Source organism: Oncorhynchus mykiss, chromosome 27, assembly GCF_057628025.1.
Source record: "Oncorhynchus mykiss isolate SJ-2025 chromosome 27, ASM5762802v1, whole genome shotgun sequence".
NCBI classification, from domain to species: Eukaryota; Metazoa; Chordata; class Actinopteri; order Salmoniformes; family Salmonidae; genus Oncorhynchus; species Oncorhynchus mykiss.
The window spans coordinates 26538825-26563286 of NC_143048.1; the positions used below are offsets into that span (position 1 = coordinate 26538825).

Sequence of the window (24462 nt, forward strand, 5' to 3'; positions counted from 1 at the left end):
AAAAACCTCTAAACCACCTTTAATCCACACAAAGAGACGCATACAAAGCTCTCCCTCGCCCTCCATTATGCAAATCTGACCATAATTATAACCTCCTGATTCCTGCTTATAAGCAAAAACTAAAGCAGGAAGTACCAGTGACTCACTCAATACGTAAGTGGTCAGAGGACACAGATGCTAAGTTACAGGACTGTTTTGCTAGCACAGACTGGAATATGTTCCAGGATTCATCCAATGCATTGAAGAGTATTCCACCTCAGTCACCGGCTTCATCAATAAGTGCATTGATGACATTGTCCCCACAGTGACAATACGTACATATGCCAACCAGAAGCCATGGATTACAGACAACATCTGCACCGAGCTAAAGGCTAGAGCTGCCCCTTTCACGGAAAGGGACACTAATCTGGACACTTATAAGGAGTCCCGCTACACCCTCAGACGAACCATAAAACAGGCAACGCGTCAATACAGGACTAAGATTGAAACCTAATACACTGGTTCTTATGCTTTTTGGATGTGGCAGTGCTTAAAAGAGACTACAAAGGGAAACCCAACTGTGAGCTGCCCAGCTGACGGGAGCCTACCAGACGAGCTAAATGCCTTTGATGCTCCCTTCAAGGCAAGCAACACTTAAGTGTGCATGAGAGCACCAGTCGTTCCGGACGACTGTGTGATCACACTCTCGTTAGCCAATTTGAGGAAGACCTTTAAAAACCGGTCAGCATTCACAAAGCCGCAGTGCCAGACGGATGATCCAGGACGTGTACTCAAAGCATGTGTGGACCAACTGGCAAGTGGCTTTTCTGACATTTTGAACTCCTCCCTGACCGAGTCTGTAGTACCTACATGTTTCAAGCAGACCACCTTAGTCCCTGTGCCCAAGGAATCGAAGGTAACCTGCCTAAATGATTACTGCCCCGTATCACTCACGTCGGTAGACATGAAGTGCTTTGAAAGGCTGGTCATGGCTCACATCAACACCATCATCCTGGAAATACTAGACCCACTCCAATTTCCATACCGCCCCAAGAGACCAACAGATGATGCAATCTCAATTGCATTCCACACTGTCCTTTCCCACCTGGACAAAATTCTCACCTATGTGAGAATGTGGTTTATTGACTACAGCTCAGCGTTCAACACCATAGTGCCCACAAAGCTCATCACTATGCTAAGGACCATGGGACTAAACACTTCCATCTGCAACTGGATCCTGGACTACCTGACAGGCCTCCCCCAGGTGGAAAGGTTAGGCAGAACACGTCTGCCACGCTGACCTCAACACTGGGGCCCCTCAGGGGTGCGAGCTTAGTTCCCTTCTGCACTCCCTGTTTACCCACAACTGCGTCACCAAACACGACTCCAACACCATCATTAAGTTTGCTGACGACACAACAGGTGTGATCACCGACAACGATGAGACCTCCAACCCCTTGTCTTAACAAAGGCTGCTGTTCTATCTATATATGTATGTTATTTCATATCGTTGCTCACCCACGACTCGGTGAAACATAAGATATTACTGTTTTTAATGTCATGTTGGTAGGATATACTTGCTTATTGTTCGTCCACTTTATTATCCAGCGATTGTATTTTGGCCAATAGTACCGATGGCAAAGGCAGATTAGCCACTAGTTGCCTGATCCTTACAAGGCACCCCGATCTCCTTCCGCAATATCTCTGTCTCTTTCTCCTGCGAATGATGGGGATGAGGGCCTTGTCTGGAGTAAATCCCTCTCGTTCAACTCATTAAAGAAAAATTATTTGTCCAGTTCAAGGTGAGTAATTGCAGATCTGATGTCCAGAAGCTCTTTTCGGTCATAAGAGACGGTAGCAGCAACATTATGTACAGAATAAGTTAAACAAAATAACATGGTTGGTTAAAAGACCATAAAACGTCAGCCACCCCCTCTGGCGCCATCTTTACAGACCAGTTCACAATGTTGATGTCAGCAACCGCTCACCCACAGGACGCCATACATGCTGTCTGCCATCGGCCCAGTACTGTTGAAACCGGGATTCATCCGTGAAGAGCTCACATCTCCAGCATTCCAGTGGTTACAACGCCGAACTGCAGTCAGGTCAAGACCCTTGTGAGGACGACAATGTCACACTGACCATTATTTGAGTTGTTTGTTCCTATGTTTTGTTTGGTCAGGGTGTGATATGAGTGTTGCATGTCTTGTTAGTCTGTTTCTATGTGTTTTGGTTCTCAATCAGTGGCAGGTGTTTGTCGTTGTCTCTGATTGGGAACCATATTTAGGTAGCCTGTTTTGTATTGTGGTTTGTGGGTTATTGTCTATGTTATGTTGCTTGTTAGCACAGTGTTTCTTTAGCAGGCTTGCTTGGCTTGCTTGGCTTGCTTGGCTTGCTTGGCTTGCTTGGCTTGCTTGGCTTGCTTGGCTTGTTTGGTTTGTTTGGTTTAGTGTACTTTGTGTTTTTTCTGTCTTTTCATTAAATCATGCATTCACACCACGTTGCACTTTGGTCTACTCAATACGACGATCGTGATAGACAAGCACACTGATGAGCTTCCCCGAGTTGTGTTCTGTTTGTGCAGAAATTCTTCAGTTTCATCAGCTGTCCGAGTGGCTTCTCTCAGAACATTCTGCAGATGAAGAAGTCGGATGTGGAGGTCCTGGACTTACATGGTTACATGTGGTCTGTGGTTGTGAGGCAGTTTGGGCATTTTCTAAAATGAGGCTGAGGCGGCTTATGGTAGATAAATTAACATAAAAATATCTGGCAACTGCTCTGTCAGCATGCCAAGTGCACGCTCCCTCAAAACTTGAGACATCTGTGTTGTGTGACAAAGTTGCACATTTTAGTGGCCTTTTATTGTCCCCAGCACAAGGTGCACTTGTATAATGATCATGCTGTTTAATCAACTTCTTGATATATCACACCTGTCAGGTGGATGGAGTATCTTTGCAAAGAAAAAATGCTCAACAACAGGGATTTTTTAAACAAATGTGTGAAAAACATTTGAGAGATAAGCTTTGTAAGTATGAAACATTTCTGGTAACCAACACGTTACATGTTGAGTTTATATTTTTGTTCAGTAGATTTTGTGTGGGCATTTCTCACGGGTTTTGGAGAATGTAGCACTACAACACATTTCCTGTTTTAGAGGATTAACATTTAAAGGTCAAGAAATGTGAGCTCAAAGACAAAATACTCAGTTTGCAAACTAGATCAGTTGGCGAACTGTGATGCATGTTAGCAACTTTATAGCTGGGAAACTTTAAAAAAAATGAAATAAAGGGCCAAAAAACAAGAATGGATGGCAGATTTCCATTAGAAGCAGTGCAGGTGGCTCCCCAGAGGCAAAAAAAATAGCATGAAGGTAAAGCAGATGTAATTCCCAACAGATTTCAATGAGGAGGGTCTACCTGCTTTGATGAAACCCCATCCAAAGTCAATATTCAGGATGATTTTAATTGCATTGGAACTGAACCAAATCCATGAGCATTAAAGACAGCAAAAACGGTATTGAACCAATGGTGTAAAAAGTACTCAATTGTCATACTTGAGTAAAAGTAAAGATACCTTCATAGAATATGACTCAAGTAAAAGTGAAAGTCACCCAGTAAAATTCTACTTGAGTGAAAGTATAAAAGTATTTGGTTGTAAATATACTTACAGTTGAAGTCGGAAGTTTGAATACACCTTAGCCAAATACATTTAAACTCAGTTTTTCACTATTCCTGACATTTATTCATAGTAAAAATTCCCTGTCTTAGGTCAGTTAGGATCACTACTTTTAAGAATGTGAAATGTCAGAATAATAGTAGAGAGAATGATATATTTCAGCTTTTATTTCTTTCATCACATTCCCAGTGGGTCAGAAGTTTACATACACTTATTAAGATCTTATTTTTCAGAGTAAATAACCCACGGACACTTGAGAAGCTTTAATTAACCAAGTTTATTTCTTCTGAAAGGTTCTTTACAGCTGTAATTCAGACGACCCAACACTTCTCCCATCCAGAAAAATATATCCCACTTAAGACACTCCTCCTTCTCTCCAATCCTTCTTATGGTTAAACAGGAAAAGAGTAGCAAGTTACCAAACCCGTATTACTCCCTTCAGGTGACATTGTCCTCACCTCCTGACCTCAACCCCTCCTTCATCTAATCCACAGATGTCCATCTGTCTTTCCTGTATCAACACGTTGCTCTGCTCCCATCCCCCAACACATTCCAACACATTCCACAGCTATCTGTCTTTCTACAGAGACCCGGACTCTTTTACTCCTTAATATACTATGCGTCTAATCTATCATGTCTTTAATATCTCAATGTTCAAAATGTCGAGTCAAACACACTCAATTAGTATTTGGTAGCATTGCCTTACATGTGGGTCAAACGTTTCGGGTAGCCTTCCACAATAAGTTGGGGGAATTTTGGCACATTCCTCCTGACAGAGCTGGTGTAACTGAGTCAGGTTTGTAGGCCACCTTGCTCACACACGCTTTTTCAGTTCTGCCCACAAATGTTCTATGGGATTGAGGTCAGGGCTTTGTGATGGCCACTCCAATACCTGGACTTTGTTGCCCTTAAGCCATTTTGCCATAACTTTGGAAGTATGCTTGGGGTCATTGTCCATTTGGAAGACCCATTTGCGACCAAGCAGTCAGCTTGCTGACTGATGTCTTGAGATGTTGCTTCAATATATCCACACAATTTTTTCCTCATCTTCCCCACAACAGGATGCTGCCACCCCCATGCTTCACGGTTGGGATGGTGTTCTTCTTCTTGCAAGCCTCCCCCTTTTTCCTCCAAACATAAGGATGACCATTATGGCCAAACAGTTCTATTTTTGTTTCATCAGACCAGAGGACAATTCTTCGAAAAGTGTGATCTCTGTCCCCATGTGCAGTTACCAACCGTAGTCTGGGTTTTTATGGTGGTTTTAGAGCAGTGGCTTCTTCCTTGCTGAGCGGTCTTTCAGGTTATGTCGATATAGGACTCGTTTTACTGTGGATATAGATACTTTTGTACCTGTTTCCTCCAGCATCTTCACAAGGTCCTTTGCTGTTGTTCTGGGATTGATTTGCACTTTTCTACCAAAGTACATTCATCTCTAGGAGATGGAAATTGCTCCCAAGGATGAACCAGACTTTTTTCTGATGTCTTGGCTGATTTCTTTTGATTTTCCCATGATGTCAAGCAAAGAGGCACTGAGTTTGAAGGTAGGCCTTGAAATACGTCCACAGGTACACCTCCAATTGACTCAAATGATGCCAATTAGCTTATCAGAAGAAGTATGACATCATTTTCTGGAATTTTCCAAGCTGTTTAAAGGCACAGTCAACTTAGTATATGTAAACTTCTGACCCACTGGAATTGTGATACAGTGAATTATAAGTGAAATAATCTGTCTGTAAACAATTGTTGGAAAATTATTTGTGTCATGCACAAAGTAGAGGTCCTATCCGACTTGCCAAAACTATAGTTTGTTAACAAGAAGTTTGTGGAGTAGTTGAAAAACGAGTTTTAATATATTCAACCTAAGTGTATGCAAACTTTCAACTTCAATTTTAAGTGTAAAAACTAAATGGAATTACTAAAATATACTTAAGTATCGAAAGTATAAATCATTTCAAATTCCGTATTTTAAGCAAACCATTGACAAATAGCCAGGGGAAAACTCCAACACTCAGACATAGTTTACTAACAAAGCATTTGTGTTTAGTGAATCCGCCAGATCAGAGGCAGTAGGGATTGACCAGGGATGTTCTCTTGATAAGTGCGTGAATTGGACCGTTTTCCTGTCAAAATGGAACGAGTACTTTTGGATGTCAGGGACTATGTATGGAGTAAAAAGGAATGTAGTGAAGTAAAATAAATAGTAAAGTATAGATACCCCCAAAAACGACTTAAGTAGGCCTTTAAAGTATTTTTTATTATGTACTTTAGACCACTGTCTTGAACTTTTAATACCTCTATACTATAGTTATTTGTTATACAAATGTTGATTGAAGAAGGCTGCACCATTTTAGAATGCATTTGTCATCATAAAAAATCTGATATGGAAAATCTTGTCAAAACCCTATAGTGTGATGGCTGTGGCAATGAGATTTCCCATCCTAAACCCCTAGTTCAAAATACCATCCAAGTAAATTATGTGACAATATTCTTGATATTGGGTAAAATAGTCAATAACAAACCCTAATGTCCAATTTACAAGGATAGGAAAATTGATGTACTTTGCACTTTTCTCTCCATCAGAACATACAGTTCAGCTGAGTGGGCAATTTTGATATCAACGTTCTGAAAAAAATGATATATTCAAGAATCAACTTAATAAATGTGTAAACCTATTTCCCAAAGCAATGAAAATACAGTAATAAATGACAAGTAAAGGCATAAGTGACAATACATTGAAAACAGTGGTGCAATTTTCCCTTGAATGGGGGGAAATTAACACATCTGATAGCGGCAGGTAGCCTAGTTGGGTGACAGGTAGCCTATTGGTTAGAGTGTTGGACTAGTAACTGAAAGGTTGCAAGATCAAGCCCCTGAGCTGACAAGGTACAAATATGTTGTTCTGCTCCATTAGAGTAACAGATGATATTATGAGGTTTATAGTACAGCAACATTCACTTTCTCATTACTTATTATCAGATCCTTAAGAAATTAAAGGAGATTCATTGTAATTATTCTGGTCATTTTTTTAGGCAGTGGAAAATACAGTAAGTCTTATTCATATTGACCCCTAGACCAGTGGAGGCTGGTGGGAGGAGCTATATGAGGTCAGGCTCATTGTAATGGCTGGAATGGAATTAATGGAATGGTTTCCAACATATGGAAACGTTTGACTCCGTTCCATTTTTTCCATCCCAGCCATTACAATGAGCCCATCCTCCTATAGCTCCTTCCACCAGCCTTCACTTCCCAAGACCTTATTCACCTATGCCAGTGTATGTATGATAAAACAATGTCCACATGGACTTTATCAACGATCTCTCAATATACTAAGGAACCATTGGACCTCTCTGCCTGAAACAGCATGTAGTGCTTCTGAACTGGCTATTATCCTTGAATGCCCATTACAAAAGAACCCACATCTATTATTGATGTTGCAATTACCACCTCCATCATCGCTAAAGGTCATTTAGGAGAAATTTAGTTCCCGCTTAACTAAATTGAAAGAAGGGATAAAAGCTACTTTCTGAATGGCAAATGAGAACCTCCTTCACCTTCAGCCTAACACTGAATACTGCTAGCCTATTGCAATCAACAGGTCTCTCCATTCACTCTGAGTCTGAAATGGCACCCTATTCACTATGAAACACCCATTACCATGAAAGCATGTAGTGGAAATAAAAAATACAAAAAATTAAATGATGAAACTATGAAAATAATGTGTTACTTTTGGCCATGTAGTGTACAGTATGTGGACACCTGCTCGTCGAACATCTCATTCCAAAATCATGGGCATTAATATGAAGTTGGTCCCCCCTTTGCTGCATAACAGCCTCCACTCTTCTGGGAAGGCTTTCCACTAGATGTTGGAACATTGCTGCAGGGACTTGCTTCCATTCAGCCACAAGAGCTGAATGGAAGCAAGGTCGGGCACTGATGTTGGACGATTTAGGTCTGGCTCACAGTCGGCATTCCTATTCATCCCAAAGGTGATCAATGGGGTTGAGGTCAGGGCTCTGTGTAGACCAGTCAAGTTCTTCCACACCGATCTCGACAAACCATTTTTGTATGGACCTAGCTTTGTACACAGAATTATTGTCATGCTGAAACAGGAAAGCGCCTTCCCCAAACTGTTGCCACAAAGTTGGAAGCATAGAATCATCTAGAATGTCGTTGTATGCTGAAGAGTTAAGATTTCCCTTTACTGGAACTAAGGGGCTTAGCACTTTACCTGCGCTAATGCATAGTGCCAACTGTAGTGTTCCCCAGATTCATCCATTGGACTGACAGATGGTGGTGAGCTTTACACCACTCCAGCCGATGCTTGGCATTGCGCATGGTGATCTTAGGCTTGTATGATGCTGCTCATCCATGGAGACCTATTTCATGAAGCTCCCAACGAGCAGTTATTGTGCTGACGTTGCTTTAAGAGGCAGTTTGGAACTTGGTAGTGAGTGTCGTAACCAATGACAGACGATTTGTACGCGTTATGTGATTTAGCACTCGGCGATGCCGTTCTGTGAGCTTGTGTGGCCTACCACTTCGCGGCTGAGCTGTTGTTGCTCCTTAACGTTTCCACTTCACAATAACAGCACTTACAGTTGACCTGGGCAGCTCTAGAAGGACAGACACTTTACAAACTGACTTGTTGGAAAGGTGGCATCGTATGACGGTTCCACATTGAAAGAAACAGCTCTTCAGTAAATCCATTCTACTGCCAATATTTGTCTGTCTATGCATGGTTGTGTGTTCGATTTTATACACCTGTCAGCAACGGGTGTGACTGAAATAACCAAATGCGCTAATTTGAAGGGTTGTCCACATACTTTTGTATATAATTGTAGATATAATAAAAAAGACATTTCAAATAGGAAATCTCAAAGCTTTGTCATATGTAAAGTCAATAATCCAACTGAAAATGTAAAGGTACAATGGAAGATGAAGACTGAATGATTAAATGTATATTTTCCAATAAAGCAGTATTGAATAATGGAGAAAAGAGTCCTGAAATCCCTCTTTGAAGCAAACAATGCTCGGCTCTCGAAACAAATGGACTACGGTCTAATTCAAGATGGCATCTGTGGTGTGGGTTAGACACGCCTCCAACCACACCCATACCTTTAGCCTTAATTGACTACATTGCAGTAGGCCTTTATCAGCAATTTACAGTTAACTCGGCTCCTTGCTGAGTAAAGAAAATATATCATTAAGAAAAGCCAGGTAAGATTAACGTGAACAACACTGATCCAATCTGGTAACAAATACCCTATTATTGCCTCCTCACAATAGTATTTTCATAGAAAAAGCATCTTAAGGACCATTTGCATAATTGTCTTTCATTTTCTTAAGCTGATATCGCTACATTAATTTGAATGCTAACTTATCATTGCAGCTTTCAATCAAGCGGATCAGTTTCAAAATGCCCCTAAGATATACTGTAGCACAAAATTAAATTGCACCACAATTAGTCTAGTAATTGATCTCAATATAGTACAAGTAAAACCCTGTCTGTGCGTGGTAAGTGAAAAGGGATAATTGAGATTTAAAAAGTTTGACAAAATGTGCAGTACCAGTCAAAAGTCTGGACACACCTACTCATTCAAGAGTTTTTCTTTATTTTTACTATTTTCTACAACGTAGAATAATAGTGAAAAGGTCAAAACTATGAAATACCACAAATGGAACACAGTTAAATGCTGGAGACTCATACATAATATTTGTTTTATTAATATGCCAGTGAAAATGTATGGTAATCAAATGGGTCATTCACACTAACTTAAAATGAAGATTAATGCAAATTCAATTAGTGTTTACAGCAGGTGTGTTACCATTAGATTATATTTTCTGAAGTCTGAATATATTTTATGATGTGATGAATCAGTGATGAATAAGCCTATGCATGTTTGCTAGTAATTAAAAACTGACAACAAAATGACAACTTTGAGACTTGATTAAAGATCGTAGAAGTAAATGCAGTTTCACAGGTCTTCATCATTAACTCTACTCATTCATCTTGATACATAAAGGTTGTGATAAGACCATTTATTAATGAGTGCAAAATTAATTATGTCGCCTAATTTCGGTGAGACTGGCAGTCGCTGTACTTGGCTGCCAGCTCGTTTACTTGATGACCTGGTTACAACTCTGACATATTCCGTGTACTGTAACCAAAAACGATTGGCACCAGGGAAAGAAAGTGTAACCAAACACTCTTCAGCCCAGCTAAAACAAAAATTAAATCACTCGACTGAGGGACTTGAAAAACCCTGGGCCACTTCAAAGGGTGACTAACCATTAAAATAAAGACAAATGAGTACTCTGTTTCTGCCTAGATTTGATCATTTATTGACGGGACATACAAACAGGCTTACGATTGGCACCAGGCTCTGCATTCCAATACAACCTTTGGTCTGACTGACATTACTACAATATGCAAGCTCACCTTAGATTGACATGATGTATTTGGCATTTTTTTTATTGTAATATCTCTCTGCATCTTCTTCATGAGACGACCCCAGTAACTAGTCTCTTTTTCGACAAGGCATACGATTTTTCAACAACTCTTCTGCTCATGCTCCCGGACACCAGGAAATGATGGGTTAAATTGCAGACGCACTCCAAAATAAGTTAACGAAAGGTAATCACAGGTTCATGCACCTGCAGAATGAATACTAACATATGCATCTGAGATATTCAGTACAAAAAAACTGTTTTCAGATGCATTACATTTAAACAAGAAGGCAAGACGGGGTTTGGTAAATGGCCAATACACAATACCTTCTGAAAGAATTTATACCATTGACTTTTTCCAAATTTTGTTATGTTACAGCCTTATTCTAAAATTGATGAATAAAAAATGTCTCAGCAATCTGCACACCATTCCCCATAATGACAAAGTGAAAACCAGTTTTTAGACATTTTTGCAAGTGTATTAAAAACATTTAAAACTGAAATACCTTATTTACATAAGCATTCAGATCCTTTGCTATGAGACATGATATTAAGCTCAAGTGCATCCTGTTTCCATTGATCATCCTTGAGATGTTTCCACAACTTGATTGGAGTCCAACTCTGGTAAATTCAATTGATTGGACATTATTTGGAAAGACACATGCGTCTACTTTAAGGTCACAAAGTTGACAGTGCATGTCAGAGCAAAAACCTAGCCATGAGGTCAAAGGAATTGTTCTTAGAGCTCCGAGACAGGATTGTGTCAAGGCACAAATCTGGGGAAGGGTACCAAACATTTCTGCAGATTTGAAGGTCCCCAAGAACACAGTGGCCTCCATCGTTCTTAAATGGAAGAAGTTTGGAACCACCAAGACTCTTCCTAAAGCTGGCTGCACGGCCAAATTGAGCAATCGGAGGAAAGGGCCTTGGGGAGGGAGTTGACCAAGAACCTGATGGTCACTCTAACAGAGCTCTAGAATTCCTCTGTGGAGATGGGAAAACCTTCCAGAAGGACAACCATCTCTGCAGCAACTCCACCAATCAGGTCTTTATGGTAGAACGGCCAGATGGAAGCCACTCCTCAGTAAAAGGCACATGACCCCCAGCTTGGAGTTTGCCAAAAGGCACCTAAAGACTCTCAGACCATGAGAAACAAGATTTTCTGTTCTGATGAAACCAAGACTGAACTCTTTGACCTGAATGCCAAGCATCACGTCTGGAGGAGACCTGGCACCATCCCTATGGTGAAGCACGGTGGTGGCAGCATCATGCTGTGGGGATGTTTTTCAGCGGCAGGGACTGGGAGACTAGTCAGGATCGAGGGAAAGATGAATGGAGCAAAGTACAGAGAGATCCTTGATGAAAACCTGCTCCAGATTGCTCATTTTAGAATAAGGCTGTCACGTAAGAAAATGTGGAAAAAGTCAAGGGGTGTGAATGCACTGTACCACGACTGTTCTTAGGCAGAACGCATCACGGAGTGCCTGAATACAGCCCTTAGCCATGGTATATTAGCCATATACCGCAAACCCCCGAGGTGCCTTAGTGCTATTATAAACTGCTTAAAAACGTAATTAGAACATACCTGTGGTATACGGTCTCATATACCATGGCTTTCAGCCAGTCAGTATTCAGGGCTCAACCCACCCAGTTTATAATTAGAGATAAGATAACAAGTAATTGAAAATAAATTCAATTATGAAATGATCATAATGAAACATTGATTTCTTGTTTAAATCCAAATCATTTGTCAGCTGACTTAATGTGGCCTCAGTGGAAGTTAATGGCCTTGTAAGAATGTTCTAACATGGCTGATGCAATACCATTTTTCTCTCAGCAAGACTGGGTTGCATATCCTGTTGTATCTTCCCTCTTAAAATTATTATTGGCAGTAAAATCCTGTAAGGTCTTGAACTGCATCATGTTCCAGGAGATTATGGAGTATAATTTCCCCAGGTTATTATTTCATTCAGTGACGCATACCCATCCATCTGCTCTGCTCTGTACAGCGGTAACTTAAAAGCTATAGTTTCAGCGATATTAATAATGATAATCAAATTATAAATAGACATGTTGACATGTTAATCCAACTTGCCATATGCTTTGCAATATCATATACAGTACAGTTAATCTCTTTAGATAAACAATACGCATCATTCAGAATAACATTAGTACAGATATTAACCTGAGGTCAGTCTCTCTCCTGTCTCTTGAGATAATTAATATAATGCTACTTCCTCCTTCGAAACGAGACGTTGTTTCCACTGACCCTTTCTCCTGTGTGATCCCTTAGGGACAGGTGTATGAAATATGTCTTACTGACTGACAGAGTTATCAAAGAAACAGAAAAGAGCAAAGCAGCCGCTGGGTGAAATGGTGTGATGGCTTATTGAAAGCTTTGGCGAGTCTTGATGTCCCTGACAGGTCTGAAATAGCGCCAGGCCAATGTCCAAGTTTTTGATTCGAGACACAGAGCTGAGGAACAGGTGACATTTTCAAGCAATTTCCTGTTCTCCGGCAAAGTTCAACTGACAATGTCAAAAACGGAAAGGCGGCCTTCAGATAATGGCCTCCCCTCCTAGCCATGGAAATTATGTCTCCTACCAAACTTTGAGAGCAAAGTAGCTCAGTCCTCTGCTGAAACATCCCCCCTTCTACTGTAGGAAGTGGGTTGCTGTCCCACTGAGCACAGGTGTCAATTCAACATCTTTTCCACATTGGTTCAACATAATTTCATTGAAATGACATGGAAACAATGTTGATTCAACCAGTGTGTGCCCAGTGGGGCATTATATTAAATACAATTCTTTCTTATTTCCCGGTGGGCAAGTTGTTTATTGATTTGCATATTTTATTGAAATGGAGGGAAGACAAAGTTTGGGAAAAATAACAGGTTCTCTGTTAGTCCGACATGGCAGCTCTGTGAAGCAGGGCAAGCATGTGGGAGGTGGCATGCTGCACAGTCAATTAGACAGCACTTTCAAAGAAACAGACAGCTCACACTTTTGCACACTGGGATAGCAGAACTAATGGCTCCTGAAATAAAGAATGAATGCTGCACATATGAAGGGAGCATTTGGTACAAGGGACTACCTTTTGTCTGTCTTCTTATTTGAATTCAGAAGAAGCAGAAAGCAGTGCAACTGTTGTATATGAAAAAGCAAAGTATAGTGTTTTGAGTGATTTGTATTTCGCCAAATGTGTGTGTCCTTGTGAGTTTATGTGCAGATATGTATCAGCTATCAGAAGAAGCACACGTTTAGCTCACTAATAGACAGTTAGCTCCCAGAATATATAGAGCGGGCTATAAATAGCTGTTAATGTCTCCCAGTGAATCACAGTCATTAGCTCCTGATTAAGGTGTGCACTTGCATGCGCTCATTGACACCATTGGATACTAACCATTATCTTTTAATTAGAGCAGACAATTAACACCCAGAATCACACAGTCTGGTGGTTACAGAGGTGGGGATCAGCCAGTGTGATGGATGACAGACAGGATTGCAATGCAAAAAAAAGACTCTTGTTAACCTAATTTACTCGACAGCAAAAAAAGAAGGATAATGTGACCATTGTGCATTAAAACACGTCTGAATAAGCAGTATATTTTATCTGCTGCAATTCAGATATTATCGTAAATGTAGCCTCTCTCCCCTTTAACACATTACACAGCTTTGAATGTCAGGGCAAATGTCTGCTGGATTTAATTTGTGAAAATTTGCAATTATTTTCTTAACAACCACATCTGGTTATTTTATTTTATTTATTATTCTTATGGACCTCACTTTGGGCAGTTGGCTAGTGTTTTTGAGTAATTGCAATGTATAGATTTTAGCATGCACTCTTACCAATTTCTTCTGCGTGGACTACTGTCTGAAGACAATTGGCTAACACAGGGCTTGCCGGCACTTCCTGGTCATGAGGCTGAGGTTGGCTCTGTGTCCCATGGTGAGGGGTCCCAGTGGGGTACAGATTGATCACATAGGGCCCTTGCACAGTTTAATGGCAACAATTAAGAGGAAAAAAATCATTACTTTTATCAACAATTGCAGTATTGTTTTGTGAGAAATTGCTACCTTTTTGTTGATCCACAGATGTGTTTTCTCCTGAGCATGTCGGACTAAATGGAGCTGGTCAGTACATTAGTTTAAATGAGAATCAAAGAGGTCACTGTGTCATCATTCAGGTCTACGCTCAACTTCTGTGTGGTGCATGACCTATCTAAGTCAGTGAGGCAATATCGCAAAGTAAATTTGACCTGTGTTGTTTGGTTTCACTTCATTCTAGCATGTACTGAAGAGTGAGACCATCCCAAGGCGTTAAGATGTCATGAAATTTCATAATTTGCAAACATCTACATTTTAGTCATTTAGCAGAGCAACTTACAGGAGCTTTTATCCATGGCAACTTACAGGCAGTAGTGGAAAAATTACCCAATTGTCATACTTGAGTAAAAGTAAAAATACCTTAATAGAAAATGACTCAAGTAAAAGTCAACCAGTAAAATACTACTTGAGTAAAAGTATTTGGTTTTAAATGTACTTAAAGTATCAAAAGTAAAGAAAGTAAGAAGACATTTAAAATGCCTTATATTAAGCAAGCCAGACTGCACAATTGTCTTGTTTTTTAAATTTATGAATAGCCAGGGGCAGATTCCAACACTCAGACATAATTTGCAAATTAAGCATTTGTGTTTAGTGAGTCCTACCAGTGTACGGGATGCGTACTGGTGGCAGAGAAGTCAGACGCAGGAGAGCAAAAAAACTGTGTAACAACAGCTCAGTTTAATAATAAAAATCACTGTAAACAAAACAATCGCTACAATGGGTACAAAACCCGTCGCACACCAGACAATAATGTGCACTTACAATAAACAATTCCGGACAAGGACATGGGGGGAACAGAGGGTTAAATACGCAACAAGTAAAGACGGAATTTAAACCAGGTGTGTGGGAAGACAAAACAAATGGAAAATGAAAAGTGGATCAATGATGGCTAGAAGACCGGCGACACCGACCGCCGAACAAGGAGAGGAACCAACTTCGGCGGAAGTCGTGACAATCAGATCAGAGGCAGTAGGGATGACAGGGATTGTTCTCTTGATAAGTGTGTGAATTGGACCGTTTTCTGTCCTGCTAAGCATTCAAAATGTAACGAGTACTTTTGGGTGTCAGGGATAATGTATGGAGCAAAAATAACATAATTTTCTTTAGGAATGTAGTAAAGTGAAAGTTGTTAAAAATATAAATGTAAAGTACAGATACCACAAAAAACTACTTAAGTAATACTTTATGGTATTTTTAAATAAGTACTTTACACCACTGACCGCCACCATAGGGCACTCTGTTCACAACATTGACATCAACAAACTGCTAGCCCAAACAACACCATACACGTTGTCTGCCATCTGCCCGGTACAGTTGAAAACAGGATTAATCTGTTAAACTCACAATTCTCCAGAGCACACTTCTCCATCGAAGGACAGCATTTGCCCACTAAAGTCGGTCAAGACCCTGGTGAGAACGGTGAGCTCACAGATGAGCTTCCCTGAGACAGTTCCTGACAGTTTGTGCAGAAATTCTTCGAATGTGCGAACCCACAGTTTCATCAGCTGTCCGGGTGGCTGGTCTCAGATGATCTCGGAGGTGAAGAAGCCAGATGTAGAGGTCCTGGACTGGTGTGGTTACACGTGGTCTGCGATTGTGAGGCCTTTTGGAAGTACTGCCAATTTCTCTAAAACAACGTTGGAGGCGGCTTATGGTAGAGAAATGAACATTCAATTCTCTGGGATAAGCTTTGGTGGACATTCCTGCAGTCAGTATGCCAATTGCACGCTCCCTCAAAACGTGAGTAATCTGTGGCATTATTTGTGATAAAACTGCACATTTTAGAGTTGCATTTATTGCCCCCAGCACAAAGTTTACCTGTGTAATGATCATGCTGTTTAATTTGCTTCTTAATGTGCCACACCTCAGGTGGATGGATTATCTTTGCAAAGGAGAAATGCTCACTAACAGTGATGTAAATATATTTCCGCACAAAATTTGCGATGGAACATTTCTGGGATTTTTTTTATTTCAGCTCATGAAACAATATTTTATATGTTGCGTTTATATTTTTGTTCAGTGTAACTATTTCTATGTATCAGTAAAATGATTCAGTACATCATAAAGTGAAAGTACATTTTATTTATACCATCTCCCTTTGCAACCAAAGCCCACTTTTGAAATGGTTGATTTAGCAATATAGGGACCACTTACTGTAAAGAGGTTTGTTTGTTGATTTCAATTAGTTTTTTTGTCCACAAATGAAACTAAATGCAACAAAACTCTATTATCTAGAAGTACCATTGACCTTAACCCCAACTAGACTCAAAATGTTTTGGTCTGTCAGCGAAATGAAAAGTTAACTTCCTGAAATTGTCGCTGTCAGTCCAATGCACCAGCTGTGGCACTGAGTGTTTTTTTTGTGTGAATTTTTTCCTTTTATTGTGTGTATTTTTATCTTCATGGCTAATTGTGCTGAACAGCCCCAGTGACCTGTGAAACATGTTAGTGTTTGTGATGGCAGGTTGTCTCTCGTAAACAGTGCACTCAAACAAAATCCTCCCACTCACACATCATTACTGAGATGATATAGCTAGTCTGAGGTCTGAGGGCTGATGCATCTGCAGTGATGTAGGGTAATGCTCGGGAGTATCACAGGCTCTCACATGTACAATCATATGGTAGGCTTTGTCTTGCTCTCATTCTGAGAGGGTCTACCCAGGCCTAACAGAAGAGGGAGCTGCTAACAAGTGGTTTATAAAGGTCAATTTATGTCAACAGTCAGCTTTCAACTCCTCATAAAGTTCTGCTACAATCTCTGATGGCAAGGTTTTGACTCATCAATGATAAGTCTTCAAATATTGGGATACCTTTAAGCTCAGCTGTCTGTACCAAGCCCTATATGATCTGCTGTGGAAATAGCATACTTATGCACTGCCTGTTCATAAATACATAATGTATTCTCTCATAAACTGTAATTACAATGTTAGAGGAACATTAGGTCATGCTCTGTAAAGGGGTTACTGTGAATTTGACAGTAGCTTACAGGCAGCTCGGTGGCAAGTAAAATTGTGTATTTCATATTATAGCACACCTATTGTAATATAAATACAGTATCAAATCAATTACCGGGGTACACAGTATAATACCGTACAATTTTACTGTAATTGCAAAGGAGTGGTGCAAGCAGGTTGGCTGCTAGGTAAAGTGTTTACACATTACAGTACATTAAGGACTATTTGGTGCTTTAAATCACTTGCACTTCTAGAGGCTTTAACAAAGGCTTCCAAACTGGCAGTGACTACAGGGCAAAACAGACCAAAAGGACATGGCAAAATGCTCAACCATTTAAGGTTTAAGACTTGCTGCTACTCCAATATGTGTCCTATACTAACTGATGGGGCACTATAACCACATATGAATTTAATTAGTTCAGCATTCTCACTCAAGGGTGCAACAAATATAGCCTCTTACAAAGCATGCCTCAAAATATGTTAATGATCCAGAAACAACAATATCATGCCCCCACTAGTGGTCAAATGTTTTTTGTTGCTCCAAAGATATGATACGGTACTGTATTCTGTGGGGTGGAATTACAGTGATATTTGAAATACAGCAATTATTTCCCAGGCCGCAACATTTTCCCACAATGCACCATCATTTAGAGAATGCTGCAGTAAAACATTTCAGAGTATGTTATTGTTGATAATACCCCCAAATTACAGTATAATTTACAGGTGTCCGTTACAGCAATTACAAGGTTAGTGGTATCTGCCTTCTTACCTCCCTTGCTCATTAACCCTCAGTGGAACCATTTTAAGGTTTTAGGTCCCTAGAGGAACCCACCTTAGAGACTCCAATACCAATGAGCCAGTCTTGTTACAGATGATTGACTATTGACTAGATGATCCTATTATATGAGGAAGCATCAGCCACATAAGCCACACTAACAAAGCAGCTCCAGCTCTCCCTCTGACGTCTCAGCCTCTGTCGTCATTCTTCATCCAGAGTTCACCGGAGCTTCACCAGGGCTGGGCTCCAGAGCTGGGGGAAATAAAGACCCAGGCTTGTCACAGCCACTTCCACCTGCTTTGTTTCTTGTTTCAGCCTGATGCAATAGTATCAGTCCGGTGACTCTCATAAGTAGAACGATATGGAATGCACCAGGCCCTCTTTGCAGATGAAAATTAAGCCTTCTATTCAGAAGCTCTTTACGATGTGGAATATCCTCTGTTTTGACAAGCGGAGCCAACAGTAGACAGGCTGTTTGATCAACCAGGAAGGATAATTGGATTGTCTGTATCCATAAAGGGGCAATTAGGTTCTAGCACTGCTTTATTGGCCCTGGTGTGCTAGCTCTCCAGTTGCTCTCATTGAGCCTGATCCGGAGGTCAGATATTGACCTTAATATGGCTCCATTATTCCAGTCATTAACCTCCAGAGGGCCCAGGGGGACCGCGGGGGATCGGGGGAATTGGATCCATGGCAGGGGAGACACCAGATACAAAGGGCCTGCTGTCACTGAGCGGACAGTGGCATGAATGGGGCTGAGAAGTCAGCCTGAGTGTGTTATTGATCTGGGTGGATTAGGACCCCTTGTCTGTGGGGGAATCTCCCTCAGTTGACAGATTATTACAGGCTTTTCTGGGATTTGGGCCTGGAAAAGACTCCCAGCACAATAACACTGTATGGAAGAGACATATCTAATATGATATACCCCATAAGCTTGGAGGAGAAAAAAAGCATTTCTGAGAAGCTTCCGGCAATGGAGGCAATCTTTTTTTTCTCTCCTTTCACTGTCGTTCTCCTTTCATTTAAAAATAGCACAAGCGGGATTTACAAAACAGATTGACTCTCTTTATTAGTTCAGCATGCCACAATTAATTTATGAGCTCTGAAGCTCTCTGCCCATTAAACATTTTGCGTTGGAAGATTGTGATGTGGAGGGAGTTAGGAGTATTAAAATTAACATAAGAGAGGGAGAAAGTGCCTCAAATCTGGCCAGATGGTTCTCAGGAACCAAAAGGGCTAAATCCAGTCCTACTCTTCAAATCCCTGATCTGCACTCAAGGAGCAGGGTTCCAGCCAAGTGCACCAGCCCGAGGAGGGGATGAAAGCTCTGTGCCAGGCATGACTTATAACGCAATTAAGTTTAAACTCAGTGGTGGCCAATCAACTTCTCACAGTCACAGGACACAGAGTCACAGCACAGCGAGTTACGAGGAGTAAACACAATTGAGGTATTTTTAACATATTGAACATTGAACACACCAAGAAAATGTAATGATGCTGTAAATGTATATATTAGGCTGGGACATTAACAGAGAGTGGGACTAGGTACAGTAAATGGATTAATCTCAGTCTAGTCAGGTCATACAAGTTCCATAGTGATCAGGGGTTGGAGGGGTGGTGTGGGCTTCAGAACTAGAGCCCTGGAACTAGTTTGTCAAATCAAAAGACTGATGAAAATATTGACTCCATCAGGATCTGCCAACATTTCTGTGGGTAGTCTCTCTCTCTCTTTCTCTCTCGCTCTCATTCTTTCTACCCCTCTCTCATTCCTCATCAGACATCAACCTCCGCTGATGATGCCCTGAAGGACCTGAAGGAGGGCATGTGTGGGATGCATTCCAAGCAGAACTGCATTGTTTCAAGTAGGCGGCCAACGGTGGAGGCGGGGTATCAAAAACAGAGCTGAATATGCATATATAAATGACCTGTTCAGAAATACTGTATACAACTAGCTAGAGGATTCATCCTGCAGGGTGTGTTCAAAGCCAGAGCACATTCCTGTTTTTATGTATGTGTCTTGCATTTCTGCAGCACAAAACGTTTTTAGAATGATTTGATTGTGGGAGATTTCTCTACTCAGTTTGTCTGGTGAAGTGCATATTTAGAGAACTGCGTAGGCTAGAGGTTACTGCCTCTGACCGGATCTTAATATTCTGCATGCGTACGGGGACTAAACAGTTCAACAGTTCTGCTCATGCCTTTGGAACGCCAAGCTTGATTAGTGGGCTTGCTGGTCAGCAAGATATAAAAGAAGGAGTGGAAGAATGGAGTGTGCTTTTTTTCTTAATACAGAGATGGTGGTTGAGTCCACACAGCAGATTTGATCCCAAGAGCAATTTAAATGTTACACTCCTTTTTCAGCCTTTGGAAGTGTTTCTGTCTTCATGGTTTGTTTAAGCCAGTGGATTGCCTGATTAGGACTTGGTTGACACTTTGGATATATATATATTTCCAGTTAACCATTTTCGATGTTGAAATTAATTATGGGAATGAATAACAACCTGACAACAATGACCTGACAATGTTATTCATGATTGAATAAGTATAAATTATTGGACAGTATTATTCATTAAATTATTGGGGCATATACAGTGTGTGTATATATATATCTGTTATTGTGACTTGACTTTCATTAATCTGATGACTGTTATTTATTTAACCCACTAACTATGTTTAATTGTTACCCAATTTAAATAAATCATGTTACAATTAACTCATTAGGATTTGGGGCACCACGAAAGAAGTTGTTTAATGAGTTACCATCTCCCAAATGAAACTCTATAAGATATAAGTTATATATCGATAACAGTCACATATTAATCATTACCTCATATCAGTCTCATAATCTGAATGGTCACAACCTTCTTGGATCTGCAAGAACCCCAACCTTGAGCCTTATTCAGTACTACACAAATCGGTTTAATATTTTTTTTAACTAACTAAAAAATAACACAGAATACAGATACACACTTACATGAGACAAAGTTCCCTAGTGGACTGACAAGATATGATGGCTTGTTACAAATATGCAGAGGGGGTGGGGAAAAGAGAGAGAGAAAAAGGGACATTAATCGTGGATACACACTATAACTATTCTCACATTAATCACATACCTTGCACATGAACCATCACTCTCCTTGGCCAAATAGCCCTCACACAGTCTGGAGGTGTGTTTTCGGTCATTGTCCTGTTTAAAACTAATGATAGTCCTACTAAGCGCAAACCAAATATGATTGTGTATCACTGCAGAGTGCTGTGGTAGCCATGGTGGTGCCTTGAATTCTAAATAAATCACTGACAGTGTCACCAGCTAAGCACACCCACACTATCACACCTCCTCCTCCATGCTTCACAGTGGGAAACACACATGCAGAGATCATCCGTTCACCTACCCTGCTTCTCACAGATACACAGCAGTTGGAACCCAAAATCTCCAATTTGGACTCCAGACCAAAGGACACATTTCCACCGGTCTAATGTCCATTGCTAGTTTTTCTTGACCCAAGCAAATCTTTTCACATTCAGAAGGAAAGAAATTCCACAAATTAACTTTTTACAAGGCACACCTGAAATGCACTACATGAATCTGGATGAGAGAATGACAATAGTGTGGATAGCTGTCAAGTCAAAGGGTGGCTACTTTGAAGAATCTAAAATATAACCTATTTTTATTTGTTTAACACTTTTTTGGTTACTACATGATTCCATATGTGTTATTTAATAGTTTTTATGTCTTCACTAATGCAATGTAGAAAATAGTACAAAAAAAAGAAAAACCCTGGAATGAGTACGTGTTTCCAAACTGTTGACTGGTATATATGGTATACTTTTGACTGATATATATATTGTGAGTGTCATATAAAAATTCTAAGTGTGAAACTTTCAAACCAACCAGAAATGTGTCACAGAAATAACAAATGTTTGTTCACTTCCAGCAGAAGACGCAGACACCAGCTATTTGTAGGCCCCAGTGGGGGGTTAACTCCGGCCTAATCTCCGGTCTGCGGTACATGTAAACCCACTCCTTCCCTGGCCATGTCCCCTTCTGCCTCTCAAGATGTCACACCACAACTCTCCAAATGTGATGCTTCCAAGAGGCTTTGTCAGCGTCTTCGTTGCCTCTCACTTTCGCCCACTCCCAATGAGGCCCCCATGCTCCTGCCAGTGTTGGCAGTCAGGCCCAGACCTCAACAGTCTCTTCCTCCCAGAGAGTTCTCTCTCCACTAGCAGGCTGTGTCGCAGCTGATAGATTCTTTGCTGTGTTTTTCTTATTCCCCCCCCCCCCTCTTTTTCTGTTTTAAAACCTGACATTCTGTTTACTGTAGGATTACTGCTTTTGTATGTTTTAAAAATTTGACAGCTGCTTTATTCAACTCCCCAGTGTGGAGGAACTGTGATAAGACAGATATGGGTTTCTAATCTTTTCCCAGCCTAAATCTTTTCCAAATCTTCTATTATTCTCTCCCTCCCCATCATTCCTGCTATAAAAATAAATACATATATTTTTTAATTTTACCCCCTTTTCTCCCCAATTTCATGGTATTCAATTGTTAGTAGTTACTATCTTGTCTCATTGCTACTACTCCCGTATGGGCTCGGGAGAGACAAAGGTCGAAAGTCATGCGTCCTCCAAAACACAACCCAAACAAGCCGCACTGCTTCTTAACACAGCGCGTATCCAAACCGGAAGCCGGGCGCAGTGCACGCTAAACAGGTGCACAGTGTTTTGTCCAACACATTGGACAAATTGTGCACCTGTGTGCACGGTGTTGTTTGACAAAACACCGTGCACCTGTTTAGCGTGCACTGCGCCCGGCCTGCCACAGGAGTCGCTAGTGCACAATGAAACAAGTATCTCCCTACCGGCCAAACCCTCCATAACCCAGATGACGCTAGGCGTCACCTCACGGACCTCCAGCTGGCTGTGACAGAGCCTGGTGGCCCAGCTAGCACTGTGATACAGTGCCCTAGACCACTGCGCCACCCGGGAGGCTCATCATTCCTGCTTTAAGATTAGATCGTTTTCCGGCAGCACTCTAGACTTTTCGGAGAGCCCTGCAACATTCCAGCTGGACTGCTAATGAAGGGTCTGCTCCTCTGACAGTTGATGCTTCCACAACTGGGTTTCTCAATAAAGGCCACAATCAAACCTCCTCCACTTGTCCACCCCGTCTGTCTTCCACTGGCTAGACTTCATATTGAGTGTCTAGACACCAGTGGCTTTTAAAAAATTATCTAGGTGTCATGTAAATACCACACTAAAACAGGGTTATGTTGTGAAAAATACAGTTGAAGTCGGAAGTTTACATACACCTTAGCCAAATACATTTAAACTCTGTTTTTCACAATTCCTGACATTTAATCCTAGTAAAAATTCCCTTTCGTAGATCAGATAAGATCACTACTGTATTTTAAGAATGTGAAATGTAAGAATAATAGGTCAGAGAATGATTTATTTTAGCTTTTTTTTCCTTCATCACATTCCCAGTGGGTCGGAAGTTTACATACGCTCAATTAGTATTTGGTAGCATTGCCTTTAAATTGTTTAACTTGGTTCAAACGTTTCGGGTAGCCTTCCACAAGCTTCCCACAATAATACACATACACACTTACATGAGACAAAGTTCCCTAGTAGACTGACTAGATATGATGGCTTGTTACACATATGGAGAGGGGGTAGGGAAAAGAGAGATATAGAAAAAGGGACACTTATTGTGGATACATGCTATAAATCCTGCTTGGGATAGGGGCAGCATTTTCACATTCGGATGAAAAGCGTGCCCAGAGTAAACTGCCTGCTACTCAGGCCCAGAAGCTAAAATATGCATATTATTAGTAGATTTGAATAGAGAACACTCTGAAGATTCTAAAACTGTTTGATGTCTGAGTATAACTGAACTCGTATGGCAGGCGAAAACCTGAGAAAAATCCAACCAGGAAGTGGGAAATCTGAGGTTTGTAGTTTTTCAACTCACTGCCTTTCCAAGATACAATGTAAATGGGGTTATATTGCACTTCCTACGGACTCCACTAGATGTCAGCAGTCATTAGAACCTTGTTTCAGGCTTCTACTGTGAAGGGGGGGCGAATAAGAGCTGTTTGAGTCAGGGGTCTGACAGAAGGCCATGAGATAAATAATGCGCGGCCGTGAGAGCGAGCTCTGTTCCTTTTCATTTCTAAAGACAAAGGCATTGTCCGGTTGGAAAATTATTGAAGATTTATGATAAAAACATCCTAAAGATTGATTCTATACATTGTTTGACATGTTTCTACGAACTGTAATATAACGTTTTGGACTTTTTGTCTAATCTTTCGCCTGGACTTGCCCACGCCTCTTGAATTTGGATTTGTGAACTAAACATGGGAACAAAAAGGCGGTATTTGGACATAAATGATGGACTTTATCGAACAAAACAAACATTTATTGTGTAACTGGGATTCCTGGGAGTGCATTCTGATGAAGATCACCAAAGTAAGTGAATATTTATAACGCTTTGTAACAGTCACGTTTGTAGGCCTC

General features: G+C 40.8%; 3 long non-coding RNA genes across 4 annotated transcripts in view; 2 read left to right on the forward strand and 1 right to left on the reverse strand.

The window, feature by feature from the left end:
• LOC149971285 (uncharacterized) overlaps positions 1-24462 on the forward strand; it is a 1017865-nt gene that overhangs the window by 913033 nt on the left and 80370 nt on the right. The window lies entirely within an intron of this gene.
• The window catches only part of LOC149971288 (uncharacterized), a 223794-nt gene that overhangs the window by 45673 nt on the left and 153659 nt on the right, over positions 1-24462 (reverse strand). The window lies entirely within an intron of this gene.
• Positions 19664-22457, forward strand: LOC118944755 (uncharacterized). 2 transcript variants are annotated; one of them, XR_005040052.2, is made up of 2 exons: positions 19664-19804; positions 21878-22457. It is a non-coding gene; the product is annotated as an uncharacterized LOC118944755 (long non-coding RNA). The 2 variants fall into 2 exon arrangements; XR_016492434.1 differs by having other exon boundaries at positions 19687-19804; positions 21881-22457.